The sequence below is a fragment of the Sceloporus undulatus genome, chromosome 3 (genome assembly GCF_019175285.1).
Source record: "Sceloporus undulatus isolate JIND9_A2432 ecotype Alabama chromosome 3, SceUnd_v1.1, whole genome shotgun sequence".
Classification (NCBI taxonomy): domain Eukaryota; kingdom Metazoa; phylum Chordata; class Lepidosauria; order Squamata; family Phrynosomatidae; genus Sceloporus; species Sceloporus undulatus.
This window is the reverse complement of record NC_056524.1, coordinates 10,841,696-10,855,292: the sequence shown is the minus strand read 5'-3', so window position 1 is coordinate 10,855,292 and position 13,597 is coordinate 10,841,696.

Below are 13,597 nucleotides of genomic sequence, written 5' to 3'. Positions count from 1 at the left end.
TTTCATAGCTGGGTCATTATGAAGCTCCTGTTCGTTCCAATGGTTCTGGCACAGGAGAAATTCTTGCTAGTTCATGCCCAGTGTCACTGGCTCACTGCCAGAGAAAATGGGCTGAGCTTTAACAGCAGTTGTCAAAAATATGTCGAAACATGCCCCACCCCCCACCCACCCACTGTTAAAACCAAAATTAGTTATAGATTGAGTAGGACCATTTAAGATAACTTTATCTGTCATGACTCCATGCTATGGAATTTTGGGATTTGTAGTTTGAGGAGGAACCAGCACTCTTTGGCAGAGAAGGCTAAAGACCTCATAAAACTACAAATTCCAGGATTCCATAGGATGGAGCACCAACACTTAAAGTGGTGTCAAACTGCATTATTTCTGCGGTGTAGATGCAACTTTTGGATGCTTCTGGGGGAAAAAAGGAGATCAGAAAATGTCAGGGGCCCAATCCAGCTCTTGTTGTTGTTATTGTGGTGGTGGTGTGTCTTCAAGTTATGGCGACCCTAAAGTGACCCTATCATGGGGTTTTCTTGGCAATATTTGTTCAGTGGGGTGGATTTTTTTGGCAATGCCATCCTCCCAGGCTGAGAGAGTGTGAATTGGTCACCCAATCGGTTTCCATGGCTGAACTGGGATTTGAACCGTAGTCTCCCAGTGTCCTAGTCGAGTGCCAAACCATTAAACCCTGTACTCATGTACACTTAGCCTTTTGTAATGACAATTGTCCTAGATACAGGCTATATCACTAAATACAGGAAGTATTTTTTAAAATCTCCCAAATTAGGGTTGCATTAAAAATATGTACAGTGTTAAAATATGGTTTTAGGGGAGGTTGCTGCATGCGTCCACCCATCTGGTAGAATGCTAATGCAAATTCTCACTTGTGTCCACATTGGTTGCTGATGCCTACTTATATGCATGGGTCTCTCTTTGGAGGGACAGAGTACAATTCATTCATTCTTCATGGAATTTTCTTAGAGATGAATAAGAATTTTGTGTGTGTGCATGCGAAATTACTGAAACCTAACAATTTTCCACAGTGTTGAGTGCAAGGTTACATCTGACAACCATAGGCTGAAATAAAAAGACAACTCCTTCCTAAGTTATGATCTCAGCTTCCAGCCTCCTTCATCCAGGTTACATAGCTGTGAATTGTAAAACAGAGACATATTTAATTCTTTGGGGCATTATTTTTACAGACTGTGATAATTTCATGGTCATATATTCCTTAGGCCTCAGTTTGTGTTGAACTATAAGCCTGTGCAATTGATAGATATATCTGATGTTAGTCTATTTTGACGGGAGCTGTTCTTCTGAAACAGCCATGACTAATTCTATGTGACATTGTTTTTATACCCTACCAGACCTTTCAATGAAATTCCCTGTGCTTGTGTATGGTGGGTGCCAGCCAGGATATTCATTAGGGTTTGCAAAAGAATGCTAAGTTATTCTAATACAGTACCAAGAAAAGCAAATTGACTGATCTGTATTTTTTTTTTAACTAAATCTTGGGCCTTGAGAGTCATGAAAGCTCTTGTAGAGTAAAAATCTAAACTTACTTAACAGGATTTAGGAACAGCCCTAAACACACTTGGGAGAGGGCATAATATTTATAGAACACAGCGGGACTTACTCCAGAGTAAACCTCTTTGGACTTGGTACTGTTAACAGTAGATCAGAGGGAACCGCAATGATCAATACTAAAATGTGTGAATGCAACTGATCAGCAAAACAGAACAAAGGAAACTGGACCAGCTCCATTGGGGCGATTTGCATGCACTCTGATGGACTTTTGTTGTGAACGTGGCACAGCAGTGAAAGCAACGCCATTGAGTCATCTTGAGTACAAAATGCAATTTGATAATTAAGTTATGTTAATTAAACGCTTATGAAAAGTTGCACAACCGTACGGTGTCCTGTATTTTAACAACTGGTGGCCTAGGATCATCTTGGGAGAGTGTGTTCCCTCTTTTCAGAGTATTTCTGTACAGCTATAGCTTGGTACAAGTGAAATTTGAGTGTTCTTCTAACTATGGTTAAGCATAATAGAAACATAGAGTCTTAGAGTTTGAAGGTACTACAAGAGTCATCTACTCCAACACCCTACCAAACAGGAATACATAAAATAATTTGTTTGTTGTTGTGTTCCTTCATGTTGTTTCTGATTTATGATGACCCTAACCTAATTCTATCATGGAGTTTTCTTGGCAAGTTTCTTCAAAGGGGGTTTGCTATTGCCATCCTCCAAGCCTGAGAGAGTATGACTTGCCCAAGGTCACCTGGTGGATTTACATGGCTGAGCAGGGATTTGAACCCTGGTCTCCAGGGTCGTAGTCCAACACTCAAAACACTACTGAAGCACTTTTGAAAGCTGATGGTTGAACCTCTATTTAAAAAACTCCAAACAAGGAGAGCCCACCATTTTCTGAGGCAGAGTATTCCACTGTTGAACATCTCTTAAGAGTGAAGACATTATTCCTAATATTTAGATGGAATCTCGTTTCTTGTAATTTGAATCCGTTGTTTTGTGTTCTAGCCTCTGAAGAAACAGAAAACAAGCTGGTTCTTATCTTCTACTTGACATCCCTTTAAATAGCATGTCAGCTCTCAGTCTTCTTTTCTCCAGGCTCTCTAAGTCATTCCTCATAAAGACTTCTTTTCCAGACCTTTGGTCAGCTCTGTTGACCTTCTCTGAACATGTGCCAACTTGTGAATATTTTTCTTGAACTGTGGTGCTGGACACAGAGCTGGACACAGTATTCCAGGTGAGGTTTGTCCAAAGCAGAATAGTGTGGCAGTACTACTTCCCTCACTCTGGACACTATACTGTTGATGCAGCCCAAAACTGCATTGGCTTTTTTGGCTACTGCATCACCCTGTTGACTCATGTTTACATTGTGGTCTAAACCCTAAATCCTTTACACATGTACTGCTTTCAATGCAGCTGAATCCCATCCTATACTTGTGCATTTCATTTTTGTTGCCTCAGTGTGTAGTACCTTACATTCATCCCTGTTGAAATTAATTTTGTTAGACAGAGACTGGGAGTAGGCTAATGAGCTTCTAGCTCCACAAGTTCCCTCCTTTCCTCTGTGATACAATGTCCTCCTTCCTTGCCTTTGTGCTGTTAATTATGATTTGGCATGGCTTATATACAAACACAAACCATTGTTAATGCAAACCATGGTGTAAAGACAATGGGTAGAAAAGAAGGGTTTCTTCCCTCTTCCTTTATGGTACAAAAACCTTATGGGTCCTCCAGTGAAGAGCATCAACATGGCAGTGGTTTGAGCGTTGGAGTCCAGGACACAGGAGTTAAATCTTCACTCAGACCTGGAAATCCATTGGGTGACCTTGGAAAATTCACACTCTTAGCTTAAAAGGAAGGCAATGGCAAACATCAATTGCATAAATCTTGCCAAGAAAAGAACAATCTGATAGGGTTGCCATAAGTCAGAGTTAATTTGAAGGCACATAACCACCACCACCACAACAACAACAACAACATCTGGGGGGGGGACTCAGGACAGATAAAAGAAAGTACTTTGTTAGGGTCCGAACAGACAGGCTAAAATAAAGCTGCTTCGGGTCACTTTGGAGGTAGGCTATTTAAATGGCTAAGAGGCTGGCAGCCACGCCAAAGCCATGCTCCAGTCCTGAGTGTGGCTTTGGTGTGGCTTCTGGATTCTTATGGCGCATGCATAATTTAAACAGCATACCTCCAAAGTGACCCAAAGCAGCTTTATTTTGGCCTTTCTATTCAGGCCCTTAGATGATGAAGATCAGTTCCTTCTAATACTGAGAAGGTCCACTTTGAGAGTGCAGACTACAAGTCCAGAAATTTCTGATAATCGCCCATGAGGAATCCAATAGGTGATAAGGCCAAAACATGTTGGGCTTTTTAAGAAATCAAAAGTTTTGGACCATCATGTAGCACATGGGACTTTCTCTCCTATCATTCTTCTACAATGAATACATGCTTTTTTTTGTCCCGCTCCTGTATAAGATTCATAGCCCTTGAGTGCCATGAAGACTGTCAGCGTAGATGACATTGAGAGGGAATTAGATCAGTTCATGGAAGACAAAGAAATTAATGGGAGCTACTCATAATAGCTACATGTTGTCTGCAGGTTAGGAATGAAACCATGGCAGTGATAAACCTCTGAAGAAATGTTGCTTAGAAACCTTATCACAGGGTTGTCACAAGTCAGAATCAACTTGAAGACATAAAACATCAAATGTGTCAGTTCACCATTCAACAATTCATTGAATGGGCATATTCTAGACGGGGCTAATTAACAGGACTTCAGCCTAATATAAGATTATGATGGGCTAAATTTTATTGGTTAATCCAAAAGAGAGTGTTTACCTGCATACTAACTAGTCAACACTTGAGCTTCTTCTTCTGCTGCTGTTGTTCTTGTGTGCTTTCTAGTTGTTTCTGATTTACAGTGACCTAAGGCAAACCTATTACTGGGTTTTCTTGGCAAGATTTGTTCAGAGGAGAGAATGTGAGTTGCCCAATGTCACCCAGGGGATTTTCATGGCCAAGAGGATTTGAATCCTGATCTTCAGAGTCATAGTCCAACACTCAAAAAACTACACCACAGTGTCTCCAGGTCTCAGAGGGACATAAATTAAGGATGCCAGGTCCATATGTTCAGAAATACCCTTTCTATTATTATTATTATTATTATTATTATTATTATTATTATTATTATTATTATTATTATTATTATTATCCTTTATTTATGAAGCGCTGTAAATTTACACAGCGCTGTACATACAATCTTTTTAGTTAGATGGTTCCCTGCCCTCGGGCTTACAATCTAAAAAGACATGACACAGAAGGAGAAGGGAGTGGTGGAGGGAAACGGTAAAAGGCCCAGCAGTTCCTCTCTACCTCCGAGGCCTGGACCAAGGTTGATGGACTGGAGGGAGGGCTTGGCTTCATAATGGATGGTTAATTTTCTTCCAGGAAAAATACATACTCTCAAGTAGGATAATACATATACAGTACATAGCAATACAGGAAATGGTTTGATAAACAGGCACCAAAAGAACATCAAATAGTAAGCAACAATTATGCAATGCCTGGGAAGGCTTCTCTGAACAGGATGGTTTTCAACTCCGTTTTGAAGCTTGAAGTTTATGGTTTTTTAAAAGTTTATTTAAAAACGTACATGGCAAGTGACAGACACTTGGTAATGCTGAGGCTTATGGAGGTTAAAAAAACGCAAAATTAAAATATGGGTGTTCAAGAACAGTAACTTTTCATGCTCTGTTCTGTGTGGCTATTGCAATAAAATTCAACACTGGGTATATCCACACTACACACTTATATGGCTTTAATATCACTTCAACTGCCAAGGATCCATCCTGTGGAATCCTGGGATTTGTAGTTTCATTAGGTTCTTGAAATTCTGTGCCAAAGAGCTCAAATGATAAAGTTAAAGGAATTGCACTAGAGATTTCTGAGCCCCTTTTTAAATGGGGCACAGAATATCCCATAGGAAGGAGCCACAGTAGCTAAAATGGTATCAAACCACTACAGTTTTTTAAAGTGGCTACAGTTATGTGGAACTAAGATCATAGAATAACAGAATCATAGAGTTGGAAGAGACCACAACGGCCATCCAGTCCAACCCCCTGCCATGCAGGAATTCCCCCTCAGGGAGACCAGGAACACCTGAGGGGGAGCCGGGGAGGGGCGTGTCAGTGGCAGGGGTACGCCATAAAACCCAGCTCGCTGGGGAACCTCCCCATCCTGCCCCCTCTAAGGCCCCGAAGGACTGTGTTTGTTGCCGCTGTTGCCGGAGCGGCTGCCTGGGAGAGGAATCCACCCGCGCAGCTGTGCTCCCACCCAGGACTCGCCGCCAACGGACTCACAGCCACACCTGCGCAACTGCGCATGGCTGCAGGGGACGGGGGGACAGGGTCCTATTAGCAGTGTCTGCAACAGAGGATTGACTTGGAAAGTAGTCTTACTCTGTTGCAGTTTTCTTACATTGTCTGTGTATGGGGTATATATGCTCATGGATTGTGTTTTTCCCATGAGCACCAATGTCATTCTAGCCCCCTCGATGATGTATATTGCCATCCAGCTATAGTATGGTTTTTAGAGTTTTATTTTCTTGAGTTATGTATTGTTGCGGATGTTTATTCTGGGTTTTTGCTGTTTGGAGGGTGGGCTTGCACTGTTTTGTATTTTCTTGTAATTACTCTTGTATAATTTTGTATTTTGTTATAACTGTATTGTTGTATATTGTATAACTTTGTACTTTGTATTTTGTTGTAACAGAACTGTTGTATATTGTTGTAAACCGCCCTGATGTTTCGAAGGGCGGTATATAAATAAATCTTTTATTTATTATTTATTATTCACAATCAAAGCATCCCAACCCTGACAGATGGCCATCCAGGCTCTGCTTAAAGACCTCTAAAGAAGGAGACTCCATGACCCTCCGAGGCAGTTTGTTCCACTTTTGAGCAGCTCTTACTGTCAGGAAGTTCTTCCTAATCTTGAGGTGGAATCTCTTTTCCTGCAGTTTATATCCATTGTTCCGCGTTTTAGTCTCTGGAGCAGCAGAAAACAAGCTTGCTCCTTCCTCAACATGACATCCCTATATTTAAACAGGGCTATCATATCACCCCTTAACCGTCTCTTCTCCAGGCTAAACATACCCAGCTCCCTAAGTCTTTCCTCATAAGGCAAGATATCCTGCCCTTGTACTATATAGCCCTCAAATGTTTTTAACTAAAACAAAATGAAGCTGCTGGGGGCAGCTGAATATCCTCCAGTATTTCACAGATGAAAAACAGGGCATGTGCCCAAGCAAGATTAGAGTGTGGTCAATATTGCAAAAGTTATTAAAAAGAAGAACAGACAAGCTAGAAGAGGCTGCAGAGTTTGCTTTTGCCTGAGTTTACTTGGTATGACAAGACTTCACCTCCTCCTCTCCATTCCTTTCTGCTGAGTTTACTTAGTGGAAACTACATTTGTACTTGGAACTCATTTTGCAGCTACTGAAATAAGCTGAGGACAAAGGGGGGAAATGGGAGGAAGAGAGAGAAACTGGAACATTTTAAAAGCATCTGAAAAAGTGGGATGGCAGAGGAGTAATGGTGACTGTCGCTGCCAAATTGGTATGCAGCTGGTGAAATAGCCACAACAAAACTTTAGGACATCTTTGCACTGATTTCAGCCTCTGAAAGGAAAGAAAATGTTCTTGAACAAATGAAATTTGAGACTTGGCTGAAGGAGCTAAGCTTCCCTTCTGATGTCAACCCGCTGTTTCCTGGTTGGCTCTATTTAACATCCCTTTTGTTTGACTTCTCGTAATCTCTGATCCAAAGTTGGCCATTAATTAGCCATTTTATCGAGATTGCCTTTCCAGAACGGAAAGGTCAGTGGCCTTATGAAGTGCTTGTGAAACAAAAGCCACAGAACAGCAACAAAGGCTGGGATTAAAGTGAGCCCTTCAATGGGTTTAGTTCCAAGCGTGGGTTGAAAAAGAACATCCTGATCTTGGAAAGGTGACCAGCCATTAGAAACATCACCAACTGGGCATCTAAGGTTATGTGATGCTCTCAAAAACAGTAGTTTGACTCCCCCTCGGCCCCCATTAAGAGAATGACATATGATCAAAATGGCAGTTCAGATCTGCCTTGGAAAAGTTATCTTATTGGAATACAACTTTCAGAAACTCCCAGCCAATGGTAGTGAATGAGTACTGGCCAAAGGATGGATGGGTGAGCAGAGTTGTTTTTTGTATAGATGGTTGTTTGTTTTCCAGCCTTTCCTCTAGTTCGGAATTTAATGCAGTTTGCAACAGTTAAAACACAGTTAAAATTTTAATAATTTTTTAAATCATAGAATCATAGAATCATAGAGTTGGAAGAGACCGCACGGGCCATCCAGTCCAACCCCCTGCCATGCAGGAAATCCAAATCAAAGCATCCCCAACAGATGGTCATCCAGCCTCTGCTTAAAGACCTCCAAGGAAGGAGAATCCACTACACTCTGGGGGAGTTTGTTCCACTGTCGAACAGCCCTCACTGTCAGGAAGTTCTTCCTAATATTGAGGTGGAATCTCTTTTCTTGTAGCTTGCATCCATTGTTCCGGGTCCTGTTCTCTGGAGCAGCAGAAAACAAGCTTGCCTCAAGTGACTCTTTCACAAAAAGTTAAAAAGCAATTAAACTGTCATAAAATTAGGAAGTTCATGCTTTCATGCGCCGGTTCCCATAGATTTTTTGTGGGTTTTTCAGGCTGTGTGGCCATGTTCTAGAAGAGTTTATTCCTGACATTTCACCAACATCTGAAGATGCCAGCCACAAATGCTGGTGAAATGTCAGAATAAACTCTTCTGGAACATGGCCACAAGACTGAAAAACCCACAAAGTCCGTCATAAAATTTATTTATTAGTTATGTAAAATATTTCTGTACCATCCTGACTCACAAAGTTTCCGAGGCAATGAACAATAAAAACCAATTAATACAAACAAAAGATTAATTAAAAAAACACACTAAAATATTCTTTAAAAAACTCCCCCCAAAGAGTCTACACAATCCAGAAATCCAGGTCTAAACAGTAAAAACAATATTTTGAACACTGAATGCTATGTGGACCAGAACTGTTTTGGCTGTTTTGCTGGAAGCAGCTCTCAGAGCGAGTTGTACAGCTGAGGTGCTGCCACAGAGAAAGCCCTGTTATGTTACCCACCAAGCTAACTTCATGACGTGTTGGACACCCAACAGGACCACTGCGGAAGATTTCAAATTTCTGGCAGGCTCATGTATCAGGAGGTAATCTTTCAGATTATCTTGGCCCTATGTTGTTTGGGCTTTGTAGGTCAATGCCACCACAGTGAATTGAGCCCAGAAGCAAACTGGAAGCCAATGCAGTTTCTTGCAGGATCGGTGTTATAAAGTCTCTAAAATGCACACATCTGACACCAGTCTTGCTGCTGCATTAGATTAATAGATAGAATGCTGGTCAAAGCTAACAAAATAATTTCAACACGAGAAATTTAAGGTACTGCACTTAGGCGGAAAAATGAAATGCACAGATATAGGATGGGGGACACTTGGCTCAATGAGACTTATACATGTGAAAGGGATCTGGGAGTCCAAATAACCTAAATTGAACATGAGTCAACAGTGCGACACGGCAGCTAAAAAAGCCAATGCAATTTTAGGCTGCATCAATGAAGATAGTATCTAGAGCCTCATTCCACTACAGAATAAACTGGTTTTCAAACCAGTTTAAATCACTTCAAAATGCCCTTGTTCACACTGAATGCTGTATTTCTGAGTGCAGTTTGTGTGGGGTGTGGGTGTGGGTGGGGGAGGGAATGCTGAACTTGATTAAACCGGTTCTTCTGACCGAGGCATTTACCACATCTTTTTGAATGATTTGTTTCAATGCAAGTGCAAATTTTGTTGTCAATTGGATTCGGTTCCCTGTGATGCGATCATCCCTGGAGTTGCACATTTTAGAATCCATTTGAAGATCCATTGTGAATGTGAATGTGAAGTGGGTTAAATTGAAACGAAGGTACTTGGGAGCAATTGCGTCATTTGTCCAGGTCATCTCCCTGTTCCATAGTTCAATGGGAGCATCAACAGAGCAACCAGCTCTAGAAAATGGAAAAAAACCCAGAGCATTTAGGAATCCTTTTGGAGCCATTAGATCCAATAAAATTAAAATTAAAAAAAACCTTAAAACAAAAACAAAATAAAAGCGTAGAACATCATGCAAGGCCTGTTGAGAAATGTTACTTTTTGGATGATAACTCCCAGAATCCCCCACCTAGCATGGCCTTTGTGTGTTGGAATTCTGTGATTCCAAAAAGTAATGTTGTAGATCAATGTTGGATTGCTGTTAAAATTCAGTTAATTTTTTTTTTTAAAAAATCAAGCATTGTAGTTTCACTACCTCCCTGAATTCAATTTGGATTTGATTATTCATTCAATTTAATCCAGTGCAAAAGGGCCACTCTTCTTTAATATAATGAAGGTTGACTCTACCATAGGCAGCGTGAAGCAGCTGCCTCAGGTGGCAAAGTTAAGATAAGCAAAAAGGAAGGCCAACAGCAATAAAATATGGTGCTTCATAAAAAGCTCAGCTCTTTGGTACTGTCAGGGACGGATGTACACTTGTGGTGAAAGAACATAATCTTTTGCCTCCACCAAGTGGTAGGTCTGTGTATTACATACTTATTTTTTAATATACTTCCCCCCATGCCAGTTGGAAAAAAAAAGCAGGGTTGTTCTTTCATGGGACCTTATCACACATGGGAGGGTGGTTGCAGCTCAGATCCAGAGTCACTCCTCTCTAGCAATGCGAATTGAGTTAAAACATCATGTTTTTCCACACCTGTTTGCCTTTCTGTTGTCCTTCCGAAATGAAGGGAAGAGAAGTCATTTGATTCCAAGCAAGTCACGTGATGCGGACTCAAGCAAAGGGAAGTGAGTGCACATGTATTACACACCAAGCATACTTTGAGGGTTCAACAATTCAAATTGGCACCCTTGGGCATGCTCAGTGGGGCTCTGGACGCTGTCCTCCTTCCCTGCCCCCTCCTTAGCTGTCATCCTTCATCGGGGTCTAGGAAAGGCAGGGGATGATGGGAGGTGGCTGGGGGTTGCTGGGGCCAGGGTCAAGATGCAGGAGCAGTCAGGGGATGATGGGATAGGTCACTGGCGGTCCCTGGGGCCAGGATCAGATGCAGGAGCAGTCAGGGGATGATGGATAGGTCGCTGGGGTCCCTGGGGCCAGGATCAGGATGCAGGAGCAGTCAGGGGATGAGTGGGATTGGTGGGAGGTTGAAGGAGGGGAGCAGATCAGGGTCTAGGAGAAGGCAGGGGATAATGTGATTAGTGGGAGGCTGAAGGAGGGGAGCAGATCAGGGTCTAGGAGAAGGCAAGGATGATGGGATTGTGGGCAGGCTGAAAGAGGGGAGCAGATCGGGGTCTAGGGGGATGCAGGGGGCGCAGGGGATGATGGGATTGGCTGGTTGGCAGAGAGGAGGAGATGGCATGAAAGAGGAGGAGGGGGATGACGGAGCAGGACAGGGGCCAAGGGGGGGGCATCGGAGTGCTTTTCTACACCAGACCAAATCAACAGTGCAGTTGAAGCAGCCTGGAAGCGAATTCTCTGAAGTCACCTTTCCCCGTTTTTACCAAAATGAGGGGTGACTTCAGAAACACTGCTGAAGCAATTCTCAAGGGGCTCACATAGAAATCAATGGCGTCTGATAAAACAGTCACTTTATGATATGATACCGTATCATTGGAAGTGCAATCACTTCGGAAGTGAGCTGAACTGAGCCACAACACTACCCAAAAGTCTGTGTGATATACTCCATGGTTACTTAGATGCTGTAGTTGAGACAGGTCCAGTGAACGGTGCCACTTGTCCTGTATTATTAGATAAGTTTAGTTTGTGTAATCTGAGGTTCTTGGAGAACAACCACATCTATACTGGGTCCTTGCCCTTCATACTTTCTAAAAGCAGCCAGAAGGGGACTGGCTCATTGGGTATGGGAGTGGTGAATGCCTCATTGCAGCCAGGGAGGTTTCCATCCTGTCTAAAAGAAGCTGTGGTGAGTCTGTTACTAAAAAAACCTCCTTAATCCCCACCATTCTGAAATATTATTGGCCAGTCTTTAATATACCAATTTTGGGCAAAGTTCTGGAGGATGTGGTGTCCACTCAGTTCCAGAGGTTTCGGGATGAGATGGATTTAGATCCATTTCAACGCTGGTCAGTCCGTTATGGGACGGAGACAGCTTTGGCTGCCTTGGTAAGGGAACGGGACAAGGGGACGGTGTCCCTATTGGTTCTGCTAGATCTCTAAGCAGCTTTCAATACCACTGACATGGAATCTTTCTGGCCAACTCGGAGATGGGATTTGGAAACATGGCGAGATATAGACCGCCCATTTGGGCGGTCTGGCCCCGCCCCTTCCCCGCCGGAGCGGGGTCTCAGCGGCCAAACGGTAGCCGCTGAGGCCCCGATCCGCCGCTTTTCGGCTGCAGGAAGCGGCAAAACACCACTTCCCGCAGCCAGAAAGGGGGTATCCCTGGGGCTTCAAGCCCCAAGGACACCCCGCGGCGGCGGGGAGCAGAGAAAGGGGCCGCTGGCCCTTTCCGTTTAGTCCGCTGGGCGCAGCCGTCTGAAGGCTGCGCCCAGCGGACTAAACCGGAAGGAGCTCCGAAATGGAGCTCCTTCCTGCTCCGTGTCCAGGGCGCACTAAGCGCCCTGGCGCGGAGCTACTACGTCATGGACACGCCGCCCCGTCTAGAGGCGCGCGCCCATGACGTACTCACGGCGGCGGCCGTGCGAAGGGCCGCCGCCGTTTAGTGCGTGTTCGCCACGCACTAGGGTTAGGGCGGTGGGAAGCACCGCCCTTCTAACCCTAGTGCGTGGCGAACACGCACTAAACTGCTGGTCTGTAACCGGCCCCTGTTATGCAGTAGTTCTGATCTTAGAGAGCAACTCAGAAGATGTTGCTGAGGGACTCCTGTTTGATGCTTGGGCTGTGGCCGTGGAGTCCCCTACACTGTTTGACATCACATGAAACTGTTGGGAGAGCTGACCTGGAGTTTTAGGGTTGGTATCACTGATGGCACCAATTCTCCCTCTCCTTCCCATCTGATTCCAAGGAGGCTGTCTTGATACTGAATCAATGTCTGTTGTCAGTAATGGACTAGATGAGCAAACAAATAGAAACTTAATCCAGACAAGCAGATGCACTTTGGTCAGTTGTAAGGCAGATCAGGAACAAAGATTTGTCCATGCTGGATGGTTACACTCTCTGAAATCTCAGGCTTGCAGATTGGGTGTTCTGCTGGTCTCAACTCTTTTGCAGGACAGAAAGTGAGTAGAGGCCACTCCTTGACCTAAAATGGCTTTTGTCTCCCCAAAGTGTGGCAAAATTCCCTCCTGCTCTTGAGGGAATTTGTGGTGCTATTATTTGGCACCCAGTGAGCTGAGGAGGAGACATGTTTGTGTATGATTCAACATTCTCCCTGCCATTTTAGATGATAGCTGATAGGAGAATTTCAATTGATGGGGCTATTATAGCTTACATAGAATCACAGAATCATAGAGTGGAAGAGACCGCTGGGCCACCAGTCAAACCCCCTGCCAGCAGGAAATCCAATCAAAGCATCCCCAATAGATGGCCATCTAGCCTTGCTTAAAGACCTCCAAGGAAGGAGACCATGTGTCTGCTTGTCCATTGAGTAGCCCTGTTTCCTGATGTTTGTTGGAGTAAGGGCCATGGAAGGAACCTTTCAAATAATCAGTGGTATGTTTTATTAATTAATTTTTAAGAATGCTTCTCCACCTTTAGTATCTTCCAAATGACATTTTTTTGGGGGGGGATAATATGAAAACATTTAAATAAATTGATCAATAATTCATTACTGAGTTGAAGGCCAGGCAAACAGCCATTTACAGCCTTTAATAAGCTGACAGTCCTAATTACAGCAATGAAATGTTCATATAATACAATTTTCTGGTTGGGGGGGGGTTAATTTGGTTTGAGTACTATTCAGGTATTTCTGCATATAGTTACAGC